The 23256-nt window shown below is 35.8% G+C and overlaps 1 long non-coding RNA gene across 2 annotated transcripts in view; it reads left to right on the top strand.

Moving 5' to 3' along the window:
- Window positions 1-21033, top strand: part of LOC127243724 (uncharacterized) — a 61236-nt gene extending 40203 nt beyond the window's left edge. Inside the window, exon 4 of one of the 2 annotated variants that reach the window (XR_007837029.1) lies at window positions 20505-21033. This is a non-coding gene — a long non-coding RNA (uncharacterized LOC127243724). Of the gene's footprint in view, window positions 1-1923; window positions 2046-20504 lie in introns of those variants that run through there. The other variant, XR_007837028.1, reaches the window with a different exon arrangement.
- Window positions 21034-23256: the final 2223 nt, after the last annotated feature.

Here is a 23256-nt window from a genome sequence, read left to right on the forward strand (position 1 = left end):
GAAGGTACGACCTTTGCAGGACATATACTCCTCATGCAATTTTGCATTTTTCTGTCATGAACCACAGAACTTTCAAGAAGCTGCAAAAGAAAAATTCTGGGTACAAGCAATGAACGAAGAAATTGATATGATTAAAAAGAACCGAACGTGGGAACTTGTCAATTTACCGGAAGGGAAGGATGTTGTTGGGCTGAAGTGGATCTACAAAACAAAGTTTAATGAGGATGGTTCAGTGCAGAAACATAAGGCACGTCTTGTTGCCAAAGGGTACTCGCAACAGCCCGGCGTCGACTTCAATGAAACATTTGCTCCGGTGGCGAGAATGGAGACCATTCGCACTGTTATAGCAATTGCAGCCCATTATGGATTGAAAATCTATCAATTTGATGTGAAGTCCGCTTTCTTAAATGGAGAATTGGAGGAAGAGGTTTATGTAGAGCAGCCTGAAGGATTTGTCGTGAAAAAGAGCGAGGAGAAAGTCTACCGACTTCGAAAGGCTTTATATGGGCTAAAGCAAGCTCCGCGAGCCTGGAACAACAAAATTGACAGCTACTTTGCAAGCTGCAGTTTTCAGAAAAGTCCAAATGAGCCCTCACTATACATCAAGAAAGAAGGGGGTGATTTTCTTGTCGTTTGTTTATATGTTGATGATTTGATTTATTACGGAACTAACGAATCATTGCTGGAGAGTTTTAGGCAGAAGATGAAGATGGAATTTGAGATGACGGATTTGGGGACAATGAAGTATTTTTTGGGAATGCAAGTAAGGCAAAGCGAAGGAAAAATTTTTCTATCACAAGAAAAATACGTTGATGATATTTTGAAGAGATTCCACATGGCTACTTGCAAACCCATGTCCACGCCTATGGCAACAAATGAAAAACTCCAGCAGTTAAATGACTCGGAAAAAGTGGATGTTTCTCTCTTTCGAAGTTTAGTGGGATCTCTCATTTATTTAACTCACACGAGGCCAGACATTGCTTTTTCAGTTAGTGTGGTGTCCAGGTACATGAATGATCCAAGAAAAAATCATTTTGCAGCAGCAAAAAGAATTCTGCGTTATCTTCAAGGAACCAGGAAGCTCGGAATTCTATATGGAAAAGAAAACGATTGCAATTTGGTTGGCTATGTTGATAGCGATTGGGCTGGCTCGATTGATGATAGAAAGAGTACCACAGGATATATATTTTGTCTTGGGAAATCACCAATATCTTGGTGTTCAAGGAAGCAAAGAACAGTAGCACTATCATCTACCGAAGCCGAGTACTCTGCTATTACTGAAGCGGCTTGTGAAGGAGTGTGGCTTAGGAGAATGCTGGAAGATTTGCAATTTAAGCAAAAAGGTGCAACGACAATCTTCTGTGACAACAAGTCGGCTATTTCACTAACAAAGAATCCCGTGTTTCATGCTCGCTCAAAACACATTGAACTACGTCATCACTACATTCGAGACCTTGTGGCGAAAGGGGAAACAAACATTGAATTCATCAATTCAAGTGAGCAACCGGCTGATATTCTCACCAAACCCCTTGGTGCGGAGAAGATGGAGAAGCACAAACAACATTTGAAAATTACAAATTAAGAGACGGTGTTGAAACAATAATTTGTAACTTTCAGGATAGTTAATATGAACTTTAAGTTCTAGTAATTGCCAATAATTATACCCTGAAGTAATGGCACGAAGATCAAGAGTCCTATGGAGTTGTCTAGAAAGTCTCTTGGTTATACATATGGATGTAATCCTTACTTCATGGTGGGTGAAAAAAGAACTTATCCAAAAACAGCACGTAATATTTTCTTCTGCAAGTTCTTCTACTATCTATCATACCCAACAGTCTGTATCGTTAAGTAGAAATGAACACTAATGTTTTTTGAAGCTATTCCCTTCCTCCTCTGTTGCTGAATATTTTCTTGGATGGACAGGCATTATTTTTTCATGAAGATGGAGGACGAGAGTAGCCAAGACAGCACCAGTCCTGTCTTGTTTGTGCACACAAAGCCTAAAGATAGCACGCAGTCTTGAGATTGATTTATTCTATTTTCAGCAAGTCTACTCCAAGAAATGATGATCACAGACAACCCTTACTGAAACCATTTGCAAGGAAATGGGGAGTGTTCGGAGATTATAAATACACCCACCTCATTGTATTCAACAATATATAAGTCGATCAGGACATTATATAATTAGTTGTGAAACTTTCTATTGTCCATGAAAATTGGTAAAATACCTATAATCTATAACTACTTGTGGTTATATATAAAATTGTTTACAAACTTTCAGTCATAGTTATAAATGATCACTATTAAAAATCTTACTAGAATATTCTTACAATTCTAACATACGTATAATCTACCCAATCACACACATTAATTAGTGCAAACCTAGAGCAGTCTTGAATGAAGAATTGTCGGAAGAAATGAAAATTTCTGAAATTATCATACACCTATACAATCTTGTGTATATGGATTCAATATAGCAATCTCAAACTAATAACACGTCGAAAAATAATAAATATTCATAAGAAATATGTATGAACTATAATCCACCATATTCTATTTTTTCCTTGGAATAAAAAATTAAAAACTCCAAACTTCTTTAGGAAACTATACAACCACTCACATTTTGTTTCTTCTAACAAATCAACCAAACAAATCACAAATAAACATGCATCAATCAACTCAATGTGTTTTTTCCGGTTCATTCAAGATGTACCTTTATACTTCGGGGAATATTCTCAACCTTTGATGCCCAATGATTGGATCAAGTTGGCTTTCTTCGGTTGGTGGATGATCTTTTCAAATATACCTTTTGTCTTTGCATGCTGGACAATCTCTTCGAGAATCCTGTCCTCAATATCCAGCCTCTAACAAACTTGATTACCAGCTAATATAGACAAAGAATTCGTATGTAGCATATAAAAGATTCTATTAGATAGGAACTTTAATAAAATTAATATCGTGAATTTAAATAATTCACAATAATGGACAAGTGCGACGAAGAGCAGATGTTGGGATCATATCTAGGGTATCAATCAATAGTGTAAGTATCCTTAGGGTAAAATCGAATTTGATAATTGTTTTAGAAATAAGTTATGTTGGAAGAAGTGTAAAAACTAATTTGCCAAACTATCACATACTGAGAAAAAAAAAAATTTAAAAAAATAATAATATCAAATAAAGAAAGATAAGTTTTTTTTTTTTTAAAAAAAAAAAAAAAAAAAAAAAAAAAGGATTACATCTATTGAAATACTGGTTTTAATAGGTGGAAATCTGGAGATTAATAAAAAAGAACAGATGTTTACCTGCTTAGATTAGCCAAATCAAATTAGAACACAAGCTACCAGATAGCTGCAGGAAATTAAGCTACACTAAAGATGAATAAATTAGTATTCATTCATATTCGAAAAAAAAAAAAAGTGACGAACTGGTAAAAGTTCATCCAGGTTGAAAGGTATATAGATACACATATATATGCATACAACCTCTCTACACCTGCCGCATATCTTCCTTTGACAAAATGTTGATTTGAATGACTGTTCTTCAAAGGTTTTTTTTTTTTGTGTGAGGAGAGAGTGAGGGGTGTTGGAATTGGAATAATTCAAACAACAATTGCAAAGGAAAAGTAGAATCAAAAGGTTTTTCTTATTATACTTTACAATATACTACCACCCAAAGAAAATACAAATACCAAAGAACAGAGAAGAAACTGACACCTTTACAAACCGATGCAATTTAGAAACTACTGAATAACATCATAGAAATAATAATAATAATAATAATAATAATAATAATAAACACTTTGAATCAGGATCAATAATTTTTAACACTCCCCCTTATTCAAAGTTGGTAACATAAAGGCGTGCGCGAAGTTCTTCAAATCTTGCAACAGACAATGGTTTTGTGAATAGATCGGCAAGTTGGGCTGATGTGTTGCACAATATAAGATGCACACTTCCTGCAGTTACCAAATCACGAATGAAGTGATGCTTTGTCCGGCCATGCATTATTGGATTTTTGGCAATTGCCACAGCCGATGAACTATCACAGTATATCACAGTTGGTTCTTTCTGCACTTGATTTAGATCTTCAAGGATTCTTCTTAACCAGACTGTTTGGCATGCAGCAGTTGCAACGGCTACTAAAAAGTACTCGGCCTCCGCAGATGACAAGGCAACAGTTGATTGTGTTTTAGAAAGCCATGAATTTTATTGTTAAAAAATAACTGGTTTATGTGTGTATGTGCATGGGTGGATCAGTTTTTACCAAATAAGAGATATATATAATTCGATATTATTTTGAATATTTGATGCGGAGAATTATGATCAAACTTATAATTGCTTAATATTTATTGTGAAATTTGTAAATTTTGTTGAAAGTCAGAAAATTATAACCAATTTTAATATGTACTTAAATTGAATAATCATAAATTCAAATCTATACATCATATGATTACATTTTCTTTTATTACAGAACATTTCTTACATTTTCTTTTATTACAGAACATTTCTTATTACTTTATTTTTTAAATAAAATTTATATAAAAACCAATAAAGTGAGACCAATGAAATGATACATAATTAGTATGTATTACTCAAATTAAATACAACATCATATATTGAAATGTATAAGCAATGATGCAATCCATATTTAGGGCTGTTGTATGCTTTGAAGGCTGGCACTTTGGGGCTCTAGGCCTCTGCGTCTTCCCTACCATTTCGGCCTTCATTCGGGCTATAGCCCAGGAGACTATTGGCATATCTTCGGGCTGGAGCCAAGGCTATATTTCGGTCAAAGTTTACAAAAGGAAGAAGATGATTAAACATAAATTCCATCGATTGCGCTACGGCCATTTGGCTGATGACAGCCGTGGAGGGAAGGGGAATCTGCCTCAAAACATCAATAACTGCTGAAGGTTGGTGCCTAAGTATTAGTCTGCCCCTTTCAACTGTCTCTATGTCGAAGGCCGGTTCGAGGGACTGGCCGCGGATGCTCACCCGATGCAGGCTGCAACAATTAACCAATATATAGTGGTAAGTGATGCCCAAATTTTTTGGGTTGAATAAGATTGATCTCTATTGTTCTCTGTGCACATTTACATGCAGTATTACAAAGGCAAAGGTTGTTTAAGTACCAATGATAGTATAAACTATTCCTTGGGTCTCTTTGCACCATCCCCAAGAGTTCGATCTTCAGAAACCCTCCCACACATAGAACTGGTTCAGGCAGTGTAAATGTTTGCTTGAGGAGACTCTGGCCATATGCAATTCATATTAGAGCAAATGTAAGTTATTATTTCAACCAAAAATCATTTGGAATTAGGACAACTGCTAGTGCATAACCTGTTCCATGGGGAATTGAGGCGATGTATAACCCCAGACGAAGTGGTCATCCTTTATATCCCCCGACAAGTTAATGTCCTGGTGTGTTTGATATTTTGGCAACGTACTATGCCCCATGCTGAATTGGAGTGACATAGCAGAGAATATAAATGTCCTGAAAGGGAATGCAAATAGGATAGAAGAACTCAGTTAGGATTCCCAACATAAAATACGATGAACATAAATGTGTCGAGACACTGGAAAGTATAGAATACCAGGAGAAGGCTGGATTTGAATGTCTGATACAATGCAAACTCCGCCATTGAGTTTGAAAAGTATGGTCTCAGACACATTAGCGTCGGTGTGCCCTTTGCTCGACCAATACATTTTGTTTGGGAGGAGTGCATGAATGATGCTCTTCCCTATATAATGGCTTGTAGAAGAAGCTCCGATGACAAAACCAATGCAATTCTTTGGATTAATCATACTTGCTTTTGACAGAATAGCAAGGAGGCTTGAGTACAGTTCGTGTTCCTTCCGAAGATCATTGAATCTTGGAAGATGGTGCTTCTTCCTCTGGTTCATAATTGCGTCACAGTAGCTTGTATTCTTGAGCATTGGAGCTCTCCTTAGACATGCTGTTTTTGCGATGCCATTTTGGACAACTGCAAACCAAAATACGTGTGTAAAAATGGATAAGAGTAATTTCCCTAGCTAACATAATGATAAGCTGTGTATATTAGTGTTTACACATTTCATTATGCTTGAATATAATAATACTAAAAATAAAATTCAGTAATAGACTTGAAAGGAAAGATAAAATAAAGAATGAAAACAAAAATTTAGTATGTATGTATCTAACGGTGTTGAATTGCAATTAGGGTGTGTTCTTTTGACAAACTTTACAAAAATTTACTATTCCTCAAAATTCATTTTTCATATATTCTTCTAAAAATCAAATTTATATTCAAAATATTTTATCAATATCTATTCATATCACATCATATAATTATTTAAATTAAATTTATAGATATTCAAATCCTAAACCAAAATCCAATGCCCCCGACAAACACACCTCTACGTGCATTGCATACGATAGTAGATTGTTCAATAAAGTAACCATATCAATTGTTGTGAAGCTTTTAAATATTAGAAATGTTATCATATTGTCTATGAAACTAGTAAAGTGACTATAAGCAATAAATTTTGGATATATCTAAACAATATTATTATTATTATTATTATTATTTTAATAACGTGAGAACATGCAGCACCTACCTTTCAGGTGCGCTTTGGGTAAACCCCCGGCCGAACTTAAAAGCCTGCAAACTTGGCCCAACAAGGCAAGTCGCACTAGGCGAATCATGTGTGTTAGGCACTACATAGAGGTATCGGGGTTTGATAAACAAGAGTAATTTTGATTGTATTATATCGTTTATTTGAGTCTTCGTGACAACCATGCTTGCTCTTTTTTTTTTAGTACTTTTTTATTATATTCATAATCGTGTAACATTCATGTCAAGAATTAATAATAACATGATAATCGAATATTTAGATTTGAATACATCAAATAATTACATATTACCAAACATATGTAATATTTTAATTATCAAACGGTTGTAGAAACAGTGAGTAGATGTTCATAAAAACATAATAATAAAAAAAAAAACAATTTAAAGGTTAAGTTTGTCATCACTTCACCCTACATGTTAATTACAAATAAACAACGTGTCAAAATTAAGTGTTTGGTTGATGAAATCAATAAAAAAATCTTGATCCCCAGCTACCCGACAAGAAGATCATATGTAACATATAATGATCAAGTGTCTTTGTTGAGTCTATTTGACCGGAACATCAATAACAATGAATGTGTGCATTTAAATTACTCACCAAAATGGTACCAGGTACGATTAACAGCTGACATTCGGATCATGTCAAGAGGATCAATCAATAGCGTAAGGATTGTAATAATGATCTCCATTGGTAGATAATCTAGAAAGTCTGCCATTGTAATATTTATATTCACTGAAAAAGTAGTCAACATCAAAATCTTTTAAGATAGATTGAAATGACTATTGGATAATTTCAAACTAAAAATTCTAAGAAATCAATAGCATTACAGCATGACATATGAGTAAAAGAGATCGAAAACAATGACAAAGTGTTGCCATTCAGACAATAACGGAACTATAAGTGTAAATAGATGTCAGATGTTTAAAAGAATGGCCAAATTTCATTCCACAAGGGACTTTTTTTTTTTTTTTAGTGAATGATATAAAGTAGAGAAGAAAGAGTTTAAACTAATAAAACAAAAAAATAAAAAATAAAAAAATATGTCATCTGCCCAAACCCTAGTTTTAGTTTGGGGAATCTAGAAATCAAAGAAACGGACACAGATTGTGGTACTTGCTTAGATTAATTAATCAAATCAAACAAGAAGAAACAAGGGCCATAAAAAATCTGCAACAAATTATGCTAAAAATGAAAGATGTTAATAATGTATTCGGATTCAGAAATGGAGACGAAGCTCCGTAAAAGTGCCACCATAACAACTTGGAAGGTAATTAGATACGAAAAAACATATAAATACATACCTTATGCTTGCTGAAGGAAGAGGTGAGGGAGAGGGAGAGAGAGATTTCTGACAGTGAAGCTGCGATTTGGAGATTTGGAGAGAGAGAGACGAGCAAGCGAGATTAGTTGACCGAAAGAGAAAATTAGGGTTTTGGATGGTAATGGTATCAGTAAGAAATATTAATTTTTCAGGTGTTTTCTACTTTGGATTTATTTATAATTATTTTTAAAGCCCACTTACATTATTACAATGAATGTGATATGTATAAATCAAATTGAGATTGAGATATTGATGATATTTTGCTCTAATTCTTTAAAAAATAAACAAAAAAAAAAAAAAACCAAAACAAAAGAAAAAAAAAAAAACTTATTGTCTATTATCTATTATATATTTATTTCTAAATTAAGAATAAGAAGAAGAGAAGAAAAGAAAACCATTGTTTTGCTTTTGGCAATTTAGAGGTCTTTATTATTTTTGTTATTTCTTAAATTTATTTTCCATTGTGTATTATAATGGAATTAAATTTTGATGAAATCTTAAAAATCAATTTAGTAGGAAAGAAAGGAAGACTCAAAATTGTAGTAAATATTATTTTACTGATAATAGTACGAGCTGTTCATTGTGTCTCTTTGCAAGAGTGAAAAACCCTCCTCCAATGCATAGAATTGGTCCACGCAGAGTAAAAATTCGAAAATTGCATAGGAAGTTGATCCTCATACCGCAGTACTAACACCAGTAAAATATCTATCTAGTCGAGTGTAGGCACTAGTAGATTCAGTTTCTCTCGTCCGGTTGGAACTCTATTATCTCCTTTGTTGAGTAAGGTTTCTAAAGACCATAAGTTTTTTTTTTTTTATAATCTTCACAATAGAAAGTATGGAAAATCTTGACCTCAGAGAATTCACATGAATTTCCGTCTCAAGAAATCAACTCACCCTTTTGCACCACAAACTATGTGACACACAGGGGTTGGTTTTCTTATTGTGTTTGACTGAATTAAGGTTATTAATGCACTTGCAACCTTGGAGATGCTTTATATATATATATATATATTCACAATGCAATTATGTTATTTGGCTTCAAATTAAGCCCAATCAAGGGTGAAAATCCACAAGGGTGTAAAGATGCAGAGATGCGGAAGCTGCCTATTATAGTCTGCTGTTGTCAGGCTAACATCGACGTGCAAGAGAATTCTGCGTATTGTTGCCATTGCATAATTTGCTTGGTTCTTGTCAAATTTGTTTGTTTATTTCTATTGTCATGTCTCTCAATTATTGATTGGCGTATTAGCGCACGAGGAATAAAAATATGGGATGTTGCATGATTTTATTGTTTTGTAGATTTGTTTGATGGGTTTGTTGCTAGTCACAAATCATGTTCTATCTCGTTCCTTGTAGATATGTTTATTCTTGTTGTAGTATTCTTAATTATTTTGCGACTATTGCGTTGGTCATTTCTTTTTGGTGATATGTCACATTGAAGACAATTGGATTCTTAGTCAACTTGGTTAATTGTTCGTTTATTTCATAGGAACATACTATAGTTAGAATGTGCATTTGATCCGTGGAACTTTTAATACTTCTACGTGTGAATATATTGTTTTATGTCAAACCCCTTCAAGCATGTCTTTATAATATTGTAACTAATTTTTAAATTACAGATTTATAGTATTGTGCAATTAAGATCATCATAAATTAGTTTAGACCTGCCTTGTCATTTATGCAATTAAGAGCTACATAAATTGCTTTAGAGCTATTGATTTTTTCTGGTTTTCTTGATTTGAAGTTATTTGGTTTGGACTGAATGCGACTGTTATAAGGAGTTAAATGCAATTAATTATGGTAAATTAAATGCATCACATACTATACTTTAGATATCCAAGGGGGTTAGCTTAGGGTCCCAGTATTCATCATATTTGGAATGACCAAAAAAGTTGTTCATTACAATAATATTAATGGGCTTAAATAAAACTAAAACAAAAAATTGCAAACAAAACCCAAGCGGAAAACACCTCAAGAATATATCATTAATCCTGACTTTTCTCTTTTTCGTCATCTTCTCTCCCTCTCCAAATCCCGAAAACTCAATCGCATTTTCTTTTCGGAAGTCTCCCCCTCTTCTTCTCACTCTCCCTCTCCTTCTCTCCCTCGCGAAATTATCCACATGAATTTCACGAACTGAGCTCAAAGTGTGTGTATGTGTTTTTGTGTATCCATCGACCTTTCAAGTTGTTTTGGAGCCACTTTTATCGAGCTACATCCCCATTTCTCTGAATCGGAAAGAATGATTAAATAATCTTTGCTTTGTAGCTTAATTTCTTACAAATTCTTGGTTGCCCTTGTTCTTCTTGTTTGATCTAATTAATTTAGGCAAACACTACAGATTTGTATCCATTTCTTTGAGTTTTAGATTTCCGCATACCATTGCTGCAATCTCTTTTTATTTTATTTTACTTTTTTTGAAAGAAACCTTTTGTACTTCATTTTATTCTCTTTCTTTTAAAGTTTCTTTTTTATTTTGACTAACATACAAAAGGATAAAGATAATAAAGTTCAGTAATTTTCATTAAAAAGACAAGGGTTTTTTTTTTTCTCAAAACAAGTCTCTTGTGGTATGAAATTTGGGCATTCATTTCAATAACATCTATTTACACTTACAGGCCCCTTATTGTTTGTATCCCAGCCTTTTATCAAAGGTTTATATATTTTTCTTTTTTTTATATGTCATGCTACTGCATTTCAGAAATTTTTATTCCAGATTATATTATCGAATAATCATTTATATCTTTTGCAATGCATATAATATTACAATGGCCGATTTTTTGAATTACCTACCAACGGAGATCGTTCTTACAATCCTTTCACTATTGACTGATCGCCTAGACTGATTCGAATATCTTTCGTTAGTGGCACCTTGTACAATTTTGGTGAGTTATTTAAATGCAAACATTTATTTTTATTGAAGTTCTTATAAAAAGAAGACAAAACAAAGGCAATTGATCATTATATGTTACATACGATCTTCTTGTATGCTAGCCTTATTGATTTCAGCAAGTGAGAAATTAATTTCGACATGTTGCATTTATGTAATTATCATAGAGTGTGAAACTATGACCTACTTAACCTCTACATTTTTTTTTTTTCAACACCTACTCAATGTTTCTATTACCATTGACAAACTCTAGTGTAAATATTCGATTTTCGCATGATCACTAATTCTTCACATGAATGTTATATGATTTAGAATAGAATTAGAAAATGCTGAAAAAAATGGCAAAGCATGACTGCCACGAACATTAAAATGAACGGTAAAATTACTATTGCTTAGATATATACAAAATTTATAGCCTATAGGCACTTTACTAGTTTCAGCGACAACATAATAAGATTTCTAATATTTTTATTGACCGTAACATACGAAGGGGTAAAGATCAATAAGATTTCTAATATTTTGCCATGCATTTCAATAACATCTATTTACACTTATAGGCCCCGTTATTGTCTGTATCGCAGCCTTTTATCAATGTTTTGTATCTCTTATATTTATATATCATGCTACTACATTCTCAGAAATTTTATTCCAGATTATCCAATAGTCACTTCAATCTTTCTTACAAGATGTTGACGTTGACTACTTTTGCAATCTATATAATATTACAATGGCAGATTTCTTGAATTATCTACCAATTGAGATTGTTCTTACATTCCTCAAGCTATTGATTGATCCCCTACACTGATTCGATTGTCTTCCACTTGTCGCACCTGGTACCATTTCGGTGAGTTTTTTAAAAGCACAAATTTATTGTTATTGAAGTTCTTATTAAACAGACTCAACAAAGGCACTTGATCATTATATGTTGCATACGATCTTTGTCTGCTGGCCTTAATGATTTCAGCAAGTGAGCACTTAATTTTGACATGTTGCATTTATGTAATTATCATATAGTGTGAAGTTAAGACGGACTTAACCTTTACATTGTTTTTTCAACACCTACTCAATGTTTCTATAACCATTTGAGGTACTCTAGTGTAAATATTCAATTTTCACATGATCATTAATTCTTCACATAAATATCACATGATTAAGAATATATTAGCAAATACTAAAAAGTGAAATAGCGACTGCCACAAATACTAATATATTCATGCAGACTGAAATGTCTAAACACTAATACACACAAAAATAGCAAAAACAAAAATGAGAAACACCTGGAGAAGATTCCACTGCAATATCAATTACCTCTTTTACTTGCATTCGACTTTGGCTTCCTATTGTCTGCACATCAGGACACACTCGATCGAAAAACCAAACAGAAACGCAAATTTCATTGACAAGAGCCATCAAACATTGGTAAAATCGAAGAGGAACCTAAAACTCAAAGAAATGGATACAAATCTGTAGTGTTTGCCTAAATTAATCAAATCAAACAAGAAGAACAAGGGCGACCAAGAATTTGCAAGAAATTAAGCTACAAAGCAAAGATTTTTTAATCATTCTTTCCGATTCAGAGATGGAGATGTAGCTCGATAAAAGTGGCTCCAAAACAACTTAAAAGGTCGATGGATACACAAAAACACATGCACACCTTTGAGCTCTGTTCGTGAAATTCATGTGGATAGTTTCGCGAGGGAGAGAAGGAGAGGGAGAGTGAGAAGAAGAGGGGGAGACTTCCGAAAAGAAAATGCGACTGAGTTTTCGGGATTTGGAGTGGGAAAGAAGATGACGAAAAAGAGAAAAGTCAGGATTAATGATATATTCTTCAGGTGTTTTCTGCTTGGGTTTTGTTTGCAATTTTTTATTTTAGTTTTATTTAAGTGCAAATGTTAAATTACACATGTTCATTAATTTTTCACAATCATGTTTTGGATATGTAAGTAATTGGGATATGCTTCATTATCTTAAATTTTCACAGAAATGTCCCGTGTGTAAGCATATAATGAAAAACAAAACATAATATGAAATACTGAAAATCAGACTAAGAAAAAAATCTTATTTTTTCATCAAAAGACATAACTGATTTTCAAGCTTTTTCCATTGCTAAATATGAAATTTACTAATACTCTCTTATCTCCCAACATTGCATCTATTTTCTTGGAGGGAGATTGCTTATATAGAAAGAGAAAAGGTTGTTGGTATTTACGTATTGATTTTATATAGTTACATATTGTGTTAAATATAACAAACTACTTGATTATTTGATAGATGAACAGTAGGCCTGTTAGTTAAACGTATTTTTTATAAATGTCATACAGTAATATAAATATATTATTAGATTCTTCTGCTGGAGGAACTCTATCTCTTCGAAGTGATATATATACATATTAGACATTTACATGTTCTTTTCACTTATAAAATGTTATTTTACTTTGGAAGGACTTCATCTTTCTTACATAACATACACGCTTATAGTTGAATGTTTGTCCTTTGGTATGTATTATAATTTTTTGGGATTGGAGCCTATAAATTTTTTGAATAAGTTTTCATGTGTATCGTCATGTTGTTAGAAGCAATAAGTAATGGGTAAATTCTGGCACTCTAACATATTGAACGTAGTCTAAAAGAAATTAAAGATCCAAATGTCCATTTAATTTTTTCGCAGCTGAGGAGTGCGGATTTATTGCTACTTTATAGTAACTAGGAATCATTGTGATATCTATGACTTCTAATATGTTTGACCCCTCTATACCTCATTGTTATGTAGAATAATCATCAATCAATAGATAAGAGAAGGGAATTGCCATCTCCGTCAATGACCAGTATAGACGACGGAAGGGCTGGTTCATTGAGCACCGGCAGAGTCCAAAGACACGACGAAAGACACATTTCTTTTGCCGATAAGGTGCTAACAGATTAACAAAGTTTATAAAATAAGCTCAATGATTCAATTAGGTCGCACAATTAGATATTGAATGCCTTTTATGAACAATTTCTTCACTAAATATGCATTCCTCATCTTTTATTCGATATTCAAATTTTACTTTCATGGCCTGCAGGCCGATGAAGAGCTTCAAACAGCTCAAACTGAAGGATGCACCGATAGGAACCAAGACCTGTCCTGTATGGAGCATCGGAGGAATCAAGCAGACATTTATGCTGCATTATTTGGGCCTGAATTGACGGTCCCTGAACTAGAGGACCACTCCGATGGGGGCATTGCCAACACCCCCTCCAGTACAATGGCTCCCATAGAGAAGGGGAAAGAAGTGACTAATTTGAGTGAGGATTTGCGGGATATTGTCTGCGGAGGAAATGCTGACGATGGCATTCGGGTACATGGTGACAGTTCTTCTGGCATTGGAGGCCGGATTCGATCTCTAAGTAGGACCAATAAATGCCAGTCGTATGAGTTGAGTGATTTGTCTGGCGATGAAATTGGGAACTGCATGGATGATGAGGATGATCAAGACTTTACTCTGGCGAGGAGGCAAAAACGGAAGAATCAGAAAAGAAGTGAAACCGAAAAGGATAGCGCGAGAGTAAAGGCTTCAGGACAGCGCTGCAATGGAACGCCGAAAAGAAAGATGCCAGTGAACGCTGCGCAGAGGGAGAGAAATTAGAGGAGGGTGGGTGGCGATGATGATGACCGACCAGTCAAGGCAGGAGCGCACCAAGTCTCAGCCTCAAATGCCCAGAGCCCGAAAGCTACACGGATTTGCAAAAGTGGCGGGGATGGAGAAGATATGCCGTATTGGCTAAAGGAGATGACAAAGTTTATGACGGGGGCTAAAGCGAAGAAGCTGAAGCCTAAAAGATTTGATATCTCCAAAATCCCGAGGGAATCTATTCTCGGACAACCGTCTCGATCAATACATACTGGTGAAGGGAGTGGGGCGGCAGATGCAGCTGAAGGCTACCCTCCTCTTCCAAAGAAGTTTCGGTTTGAGGAGGATGTCGTGCCACTCACAGAAGAGGGACAGAGACAAGCTGAGCGGGCGGAGGAGATGGAAGACTTGCTTGAAGAGTTCAACTTTTGTTGTGCTGTTGAGGAAATAGGAACGACTGCCAGCCGTGAGGTAAGTAAATCAGTTCCAACACTTAGTGTAGAATAATTCAATATTCAAACAATAGACAAGAACTGATTTGACATGGATTGAGAACTAAATCGGCACTATTATTATAATTATTCAGAAAGTGAAATGATAACTAATGATCAATTCATGGCCTGCAGGTTGTTAGAGTAGACGATGAGGAGGAGGAAGAGACTCAGGAGCGCAGATGTGCTCGAGGGCTGCATCAATTGATATTAGAAGACGATCGAGGATGGTTTTGTATCTACTGTCAGCATGTGACGATTCAACCGAAGGATGTAATTCCTCGACCGGTAAGTATATATCAATTTCTTCCTTAAATAACTGAAATCAGAAAACCATCGGACTATGGGGAACATCAAAATTGTTCTTTTTAATTAATTATCCACCACCCCTAATTCTATACTAATTTGTTAATTATTTGAATGTAGGTCAGTGCAGTTTTAGGTTGATCTTTCTTTCGCAGGAGATCAAAGCTCGTAATGCTTCCGGAAAGAAGAACCAGGAGAAAGGGAAGGGTCTGGATCTTAGCGCAGTTAATCTCCCAGAAGCTGATTCTGCGGATATAAGCAGCTGGACTAGCGGCTCAGTGTGGAGCATCAAGGTTGGTGTGCGGGAAAGTATGTACGAACACCAGCAAGAAGGATTTGAGTTCCTCTGGAGGAACTTGGCAGGCAGTACCGATATTGCCGATTTAAAGAACTCAAATCTAGCTGGAGTGGGCGGATGCATCATTTCTCATGCCCCAGGGACAGGAAAGATACGTCTCATGATCGTATTCCTCGAGACATATCTAAAGATGTATCCAAACTGTCTGCCGATGATCATCGCCCGGGCTGGATTGCTTCAGAACAGGGAAGGGGAGTTCAGGAAGTGGAATTCCGGGTTTAATTTCCACAACCTGAACAATCTGACAATTATCGGTGACGAGATGGCTGCTGCTGCTGAGCATCTCTTTCAAGGAACGAGTATCAGATGGCAGGGACATGGAGGTAATCTGGATGGTCAAGATATATTCATGGAAGAGAGGGGGAGGCCTTTTGGGGATTAGCTACAGTCTGTCTGAGAAGCTGACGGCGCAGAAAAACATGGAAGCAGATGCAGGCGAAGAAGGGCAGAGGTCGGATATTGAAAAGAACTTCGAAGTTCTGGGGCCTGGACCGGTGATTCTTGATGAAGGCCATACACCTCGCAACCCCCGGAGTAAAATTTGGACTTCAATGGTTCAGCTCAAGACCGAAAAGCGTGTTATATTGTCTGGGACTCTTTTCTAGAACAACTTTATAGAGCTGTTCAACTCACTGAAGATCGTAAGGCCTACAGTGGCAGAAGCAGCTATGCAGGACCCGACATTCACTGAGATTCTGCATTCAGATAGGAAACGCCGGAGATCTAGGCCTGCTTTGCTTCCGGAATCCGCCAACCGTGCAGTGGAGAAGCTTAAAGTCTCAATGTCGCCGTTTGTGCATGTGCACAAAGGCTCTATCCTGCAAAAGAGTCTTCCCAGATTAAGAGACTGTGTCGTCCTCTTGAAATCGACTGGATTGCAAAAGAATCTGATCGACTGGTTGGAAGGGGAACGACTAAGGAAAACAATTAAGAGTTCAGATTTTGGATTTTCTTTGGTATCTGTTTTCCGTACCTTATCCAACGATGCAAGTCGCAACTGCCAACTGATGGAATTGATATGCAAGCAGCCGAGACATCAAAGCTCAATCCCAACAAAAGAGTCAAAACAAAATTCATCATCGAGTTTGTCCGCCTCAGTATGACGCTGAAGGAAAAAGTACTCATCTTCAGCCAGTACCTTCCGCCCTTGGACCTGATCGAAGAGCATCTGACCGCGACCTTCCAGTGTAATTCCGGAAAGGAAATTCTGAGGCTGGAAGGAAAGCTAGAGAAGAAGCAACGCCAGAATGTTATCAATGCGTTCAACGATCGAGAAAATGATTCGAAGATCATGCTGGCGTCGACGAAGTGCTGCTCTGAGGGCATTAGTCTGGTTGGGGCTTCCAGGGTCATTCTGCCGGACGTTCTCGGAATCCTTCTGTCCAGCAGCAGGCAATCTGTCGAGCTTATAGTATTCGGCAAAACAAGTTTGTCCATACCTACCATCTTATTACTGCTGGCACGACTGAGGCGGATAAATATTGCCGGCAAGCTGAGAAAGAGCGGCTATCCAAATTAGTGTTTTGTTCTTCTTCAAATGAGAAAGATATCTCAAAGCAGCCAATGGCGGAGATTGAGGACAAGATTCTTGAGGCGATGGTCAAGCACGGAATGACAAAAGACATGTTTGAAAAGAACATCCACCAGCCAAAAACCACAGACTTGATCCAATCCTTAGGCCTCTGATGTTGAGAATGCTCCCAGAAGTATTAAGGTACGGCTTGAGTGAAATTGTTTTTAAAGAAACAAATTGAGTTGATTGATTCATTTTTGTTTGTGAATTGTTTGGCTAATTTGCTGGAAGAAATAGAATGTGAAAGAAGCTTGGAATTTATTTTTTGTTTTTGAGATTATTAACGAATTTCGCCATTTTTAAGCGGTAGTCTGGTGCCAGAAAAGCTAAGGCAGATGCCACAAGCGACAGTCACCTCCGCTCGCAGGCGCCCAGGATACTTCCTGGAAAAGACTAAGGCATGAGAGGCAGGCGGTAGCTTTCACCGCCCGCAAGCGATAGCCTCTCCCGCTTGCAAACGACAATCTAGACACCCACCGGTGTAGATTATCACCTGATTCCAACTAAGTGTTCCAACTACAGCGGTACATCCATTTCATTTGCAGCCAGCACAAGCGAGCCTAGCTGCGCTGATGCCCTCCAGCTCTCCGGCAAGCGAGGAAGATCTGAGCCCTTAAAATTCAATGCAATCAAAGCGAGCACCCTGGGAGTTATGGCCAGCAACTTCTTCAACAAAATAACTACCACTAACTGCCTAACTGCTCAGCGGTTGGAACCGCCCAACAACTGATTGCAACCGTCCCGTCTCACCTGCTATAAATAGGGCCAGATATTTTTATGTAAAATAGATCGATACTTCGATTTTTAAATACTCTTAGCAATTACTTTTCGCAAGCAAGTCGTCTTCCTGTCTCCGAGACCTCCAACCCTGTAAGGAGTTCTCCACAAGAATGGCCAAGGGAGTAAAGGTTTTCCTTCCTCTTGGCCAAATCTTTACAGCTTTCTTAGAATAGATTACTGTTTTCGTTTACAGCTTTGTAGCGATAATCTTTCTCTGCTTTCGTAGTAGATAATGAAATATCATTCAGTTCTTCATCCCCATTTCTTCCACCCTTTTTACACACTTATATAAAGTTTGAATTTAGAGAATTTCATTTAACTGGTTTAGAGCAAGAGAAGAATTGATTATTTGAGCCTTCTTATGCGCCAAAAGCGGTCTCAAGGTAGTTCAATGTAGTTAAGTACGCGAGAGCCTTGTCGACCTGCTTCACTACTAATCTGAATTCAATTTTGATTAAAAAGAGGTAACAGAAAGGTAAAGCCACTAATGAGGCAGATATTGGGAAAATTAACGGGGCATAGGCGGTGGTCTATTAGGTCGCAGAGATTCCTACTGACAGTAGGGTTTCTTTCTTATAATGGCTCGATTCTGGGTGTCATTGAAGTCTTGTTGTAAATCCCTTAAGGTCAAAATTCCATTGTTATGAATTTTTTATATTTCAGTTTATATGATTGCATTACCCCCTTTTAGCCATTTTCGTAACATACATATATTTCCGATAACACACTTACATCGCTCGCTCACTACATCCAGGAAATTCTATCCATTTAGTAACGCACAAATCAGACACAACACCTCTCCCTCATTCTCTGTCGCTCATATATATATACATATACAATGTACCGCTCGCTCATGTCCCGATCACTCGGTAACCGCTATTCATCCATGTCCCGTTCATCTGGTCCCCACTTCCGCTCATGTCCCGATCATCTGGTTACCGCTAGCACTTCATCTTCCGCCCTCGCTTCGCTTGCTTCCGCTCACCTCATTTTTACCGTTTTAATTACTACTTTCTATAGCTTAGCTTTTGGATCCGCTGCAAGCGGATCCCTTCATGCCTTCTTCGTCGTTTTCTCAAAATTTCTACCTGTGAAATTCATGACTTAAAATCCTTGTGTTCGACCTGGAAACTCACCAGTAAAAGAGTATAAATAATTCTGATAACCACTCAGGGTCTACAACCACAAAAATTGATATATCTGATCGCTTTTCTATAAACTTCCACTCACTGATTTTCGAATATAAATTCCCTGTGGATTTGTACAAATTTAAATAATACAAATTTCTGTTATCAGTTATATTGTTTCCGAAAGAAGTTTCAATTTTTTTTCATTTTTTTTCCATGAAAGAAATAAAATGTGGATTGTAGTTCATATAGGTTTCTTATGAATTTTCAAATTTTGTTTTTTTGACTATGGCTGGTTTGATATTTCTAAATATGTATACCAGGAAAGTGCGCCGGCTAATTGGATTTCGGAGTGCAGGTCCAAAATCCCAGAAGGCCCAAATGCGATTTATTTTATTATTTTTCCAGGCCCATATTAAAGATATGGCTGGTCCCGTCCATGGAGAAAAAAATGCAATATGTTGTAACAACCTAGTGTTGTATTGTGATTTGTTGAGAAGATAGATAATCTTGCTGAAGGCCCAATTTAGTAGGATAGATAATCTTGGTGAAGAATGGTGTTGCATAGAAATGATTTGCAGGTAGCAATTCTTGAGGGAGATGAACACAGCTCTGTGTAAGCTTAACTTGTTTTCGATTTAGTGAAGTCAAGCCTGGGTTGGAACCCCCAGATGTAGGTCTTTTATGACCGAACTGGGTTATCAATTTCGTGTATTTTATTTTTGAGCTCGCAGAGTGTGCGTGTGTTGTTTGATCTGTTCATGAACTGTCTTTGGAAAAATCTATGTTGGTGTTGTGTTTATTTGCGGTTTGTTTTTTGTTGTGCTTTTAATTGGTTGCTGCTTGATTTTTGAACGTATTTGGGGCCATCAATAAAAAATTTGTGTAAGAGCTATATTGGTTTCTTGTGGTTTGTCTGGCTTTCCAATCATTTGATTTGGGTTGGTAATGATATCCCAATATTTCAACATTAACAAACCTAGGACTCCTCTACTCAATATGTAGTAATTACAAGTACAATACTTCTATTTTTCAATATATATGCTCCCTCTCTCACTCTCTTTAGCTCTCACTACATATTAATTTTGTGATGGATTGTACCGTTTCCGAAAAAGTTTCAAATTTTTTCATTCTTTTTCCACAGAAGAAACAAAATATGGTGATTTGTAGTTCATAAACGTTTCTTATGAATTTGTAAATTTTGTTTTTCGACTGATGGCTGGTTTGATATTGCTAAATTGTTTACAAGGAAAGTATTGTGGCCGTAAAGATCATTGCGATAAAGCAGGCAATCTTGCTGGCAACCGCTTCTCATTCTGAGCTGAATGCAGACACCCATCGGTCTGTCTGTATCGTTAAGTAGAAATGAACACTAATGTTTTCTGAAGCTATTCCCTTCCTCCTCTGTTGCTGAATATTTTCTTGGATGGACAGGCATTATTTTTTCATGAAGATGGAGGACGAGAGTAGCCAAGACAGCACCAGTCCTGTCTTGTTTGTGCACACAAAGCCTAAAGATAGCACGCAGTCTTGAGATTGATTTATTCTATTTTCAGCAAGTCTACTCCAAGAAATGATGATCACAGACAACCCTTGCTGAAACCATTTGCAAGGAAATGGGGAGTGTTCGGAGATTATAAATAAACCCACCTCATTGCTTCAAAGATTCAATTTCAGAATAAGAAAATGTTATTTTGTCATTTTCCCAACACCTCCTTTCTTCATAATCGTTTATAGAAGAAGCTTCATTGGCGTACTCAATGCAGTCCTTTGGATTCGTGATTTCTTTTGACTGAATATCAAGTAGGCCTTAGTACATTGTGTGTTCCTTAAAATGATGGGGCTTCTGGTCACTATGCACTGCGCTCATAACTTCGATTAGGATTGCTTCAAAGGTGCCTTTTCTGGTCAATATTTCATACAGGGAGGACATACGGTGGAACAAGGAAGCTTCGAGCACCGAAAACCATTATGAAATTGCATCCAGACCCTAGATATATGTATTTAGTTGCACACGATTACAACTCGAAACAATATGCATTGTATTCAACAATATATAAGTCGATCAGGACATTATATAATTAGTTGTGAAACTTTCTATTGTCCATGAAAATTGGTAAAATACCTATAATCTATAACTACTTGTGGTTATATATAAAATTGTTTACAAACTTTCAGTCATAGTTATAAATTATCACTATTAAAAATCTTACTAGAATATTCTTACAATTCTAACATACGTATAATCTACCCAATCACACACATTAATTAGTGCAAACCTAGAGCAGTCTTGAATGAAGAATTGTCGGAAGAAATGAAAATTTCTGAAATTATCATACACCTATACAATCTTGTGTATATGGATTCAATATAGCAATCTCAAACTAATAACACGTCGAAAAATAATAAATATTCATAAGAAATATGTATGAACTATAATCCACCATATTCTATTTTTTCCTTGGAATAAAAAATTAAAAACTCCAAACTTCTTTAGGAAACTATACAACCACTCACATTTTGTTTCTTCTAACAAATCAACCAAACAAATCACAAATAAACATGCATCAATCAACTTAATGTGTTTTTTCCGGTTCATTCAAGATGTACCTTAATACTTCCGGGAATATTCTCAACCTTTGATGCCCAATGATTGGATCAAGTTGGCTTTCTTCGGTTGGTGGATGATCTTTTCAAATATACCTTTTGTCTTTGCATGCTGGACAATCTCTTCGAGAATCCTGTCCTCAATATCCAACCTCTAACAAACTTGATTACCAGCTAATATAGACAAAGAATTCGTATGTAGCATATAAAAGATTCTATTAGATAGGAACTTTAATAAAATTAATATCGTGAATTTAAATAATTCACAATAATGGACAAGTGCGACGAAGAGCAGATGTTGGGATCATATCTAGGGTATCAATCAATAGTGTAAGTATCCTTAGGGTAAAATCGAATTTGATAATTGTTTTAGAAATAAGTTATGTTGGAAGAAGTGTAAAAACTAATTTGCCAAACTATCACATACTGAGAAAAAAAAACTTTTTAAAAAAATAATCATATCAAATAAAGGAAGATAAGTTTTTTTTTAAAAAAAAAAAATTAAATAAATAAGGATTACATCTATTGAAATACTGGTTTTAATAGGTGGAAATCTAGAGATTAAATAAAAAAGAACAGATGTTTACCTGCTTAGATTAGCCAAATCAAATTAGAACACAAGCTACCAGATAGCTGCAGGAAATTAAGCTACACTAAAGATGAATAAATTAGTATTCATTCACATTCGAAAAAAAAAAAGTGACGAACTGGTAAAAGTTCATCCAGGTTGAAAGGTATATAGATACACATATATATGCATACAACCTCTCTACACCTGCCGCATATCTTCCTTTGACAAAATGTTGATTTGAATGACTGTTCTTCAAAGGTTTTTTTTTTTTGTGTGAGGAGAAAGTGAGGGGTGTTGGAATTAGAATAATTCAAACAATAATTGCAAAGGAAAAGTAGAATAAAAAGGTTTTTCTTATTATACTTTACAATATACTACCACCCAAAGAAAATACAAATACCAAAGAACAGATAAGAAATGACACCTTTACAAACCGACGCAATTTAGAAACTATTGAATAACATCATAGAAATAATAATAATAATAATAATAATAATAATAATAAACACTTTGAATCAGGATCAATAATTTTTAACACTCCCCCTTATTCAAAGTTGGTAACATAAAGGCGTGCGCGAAGTTCTTCGAATCTTGCAACAGGCAATGGTTTTGTGAATAGATCGGCAAGTTGGGTTGATGTGTTGCACAATATAAGATGCACACTTCCTACAGTTACCAAATCACGAATGAAGTGATGCTTTGTCCGGCCATGCATTATTGGATTTTTGGCAATTGCCAGGTGAACTATCACAGTATATCACAGTTGGTTCTTTCTGCACTTGATTTAGATCTTCAAGGATTCTTCTTAACCAGACTGTTTGGCATGCAGCAGTTGCAGCGGCTACTAAAAACTACTCGGCCTCCGCAGATGACAAGGCAACAGTTGATTGTGTTTTAGAAAGCCATGAATTTTATTGTTAAAAAATAACTGGTTTATGTGTGTATGTGCATGGGTGGATCAGTTTTTACCAAATAAGAGATATATATAATTAGATATTATTTTGAATA

The sequence above is a fragment of the Andrographis paniculata genome, unplaced genomic scaffold (genome assembly GCF_009805555.1).
Source record: "Andrographis paniculata isolate CXL003 unplaced genomic scaffold, ASM980555v1 Contig98END, whole genome shotgun sequence".
Taxonomy (NCBI): domain Eukaryota; kingdom Viridiplantae; phylum Streptophyta; class Magnoliopsida; order Lamiales; family Acanthaceae; genus Andrographis; species Andrographis paniculata.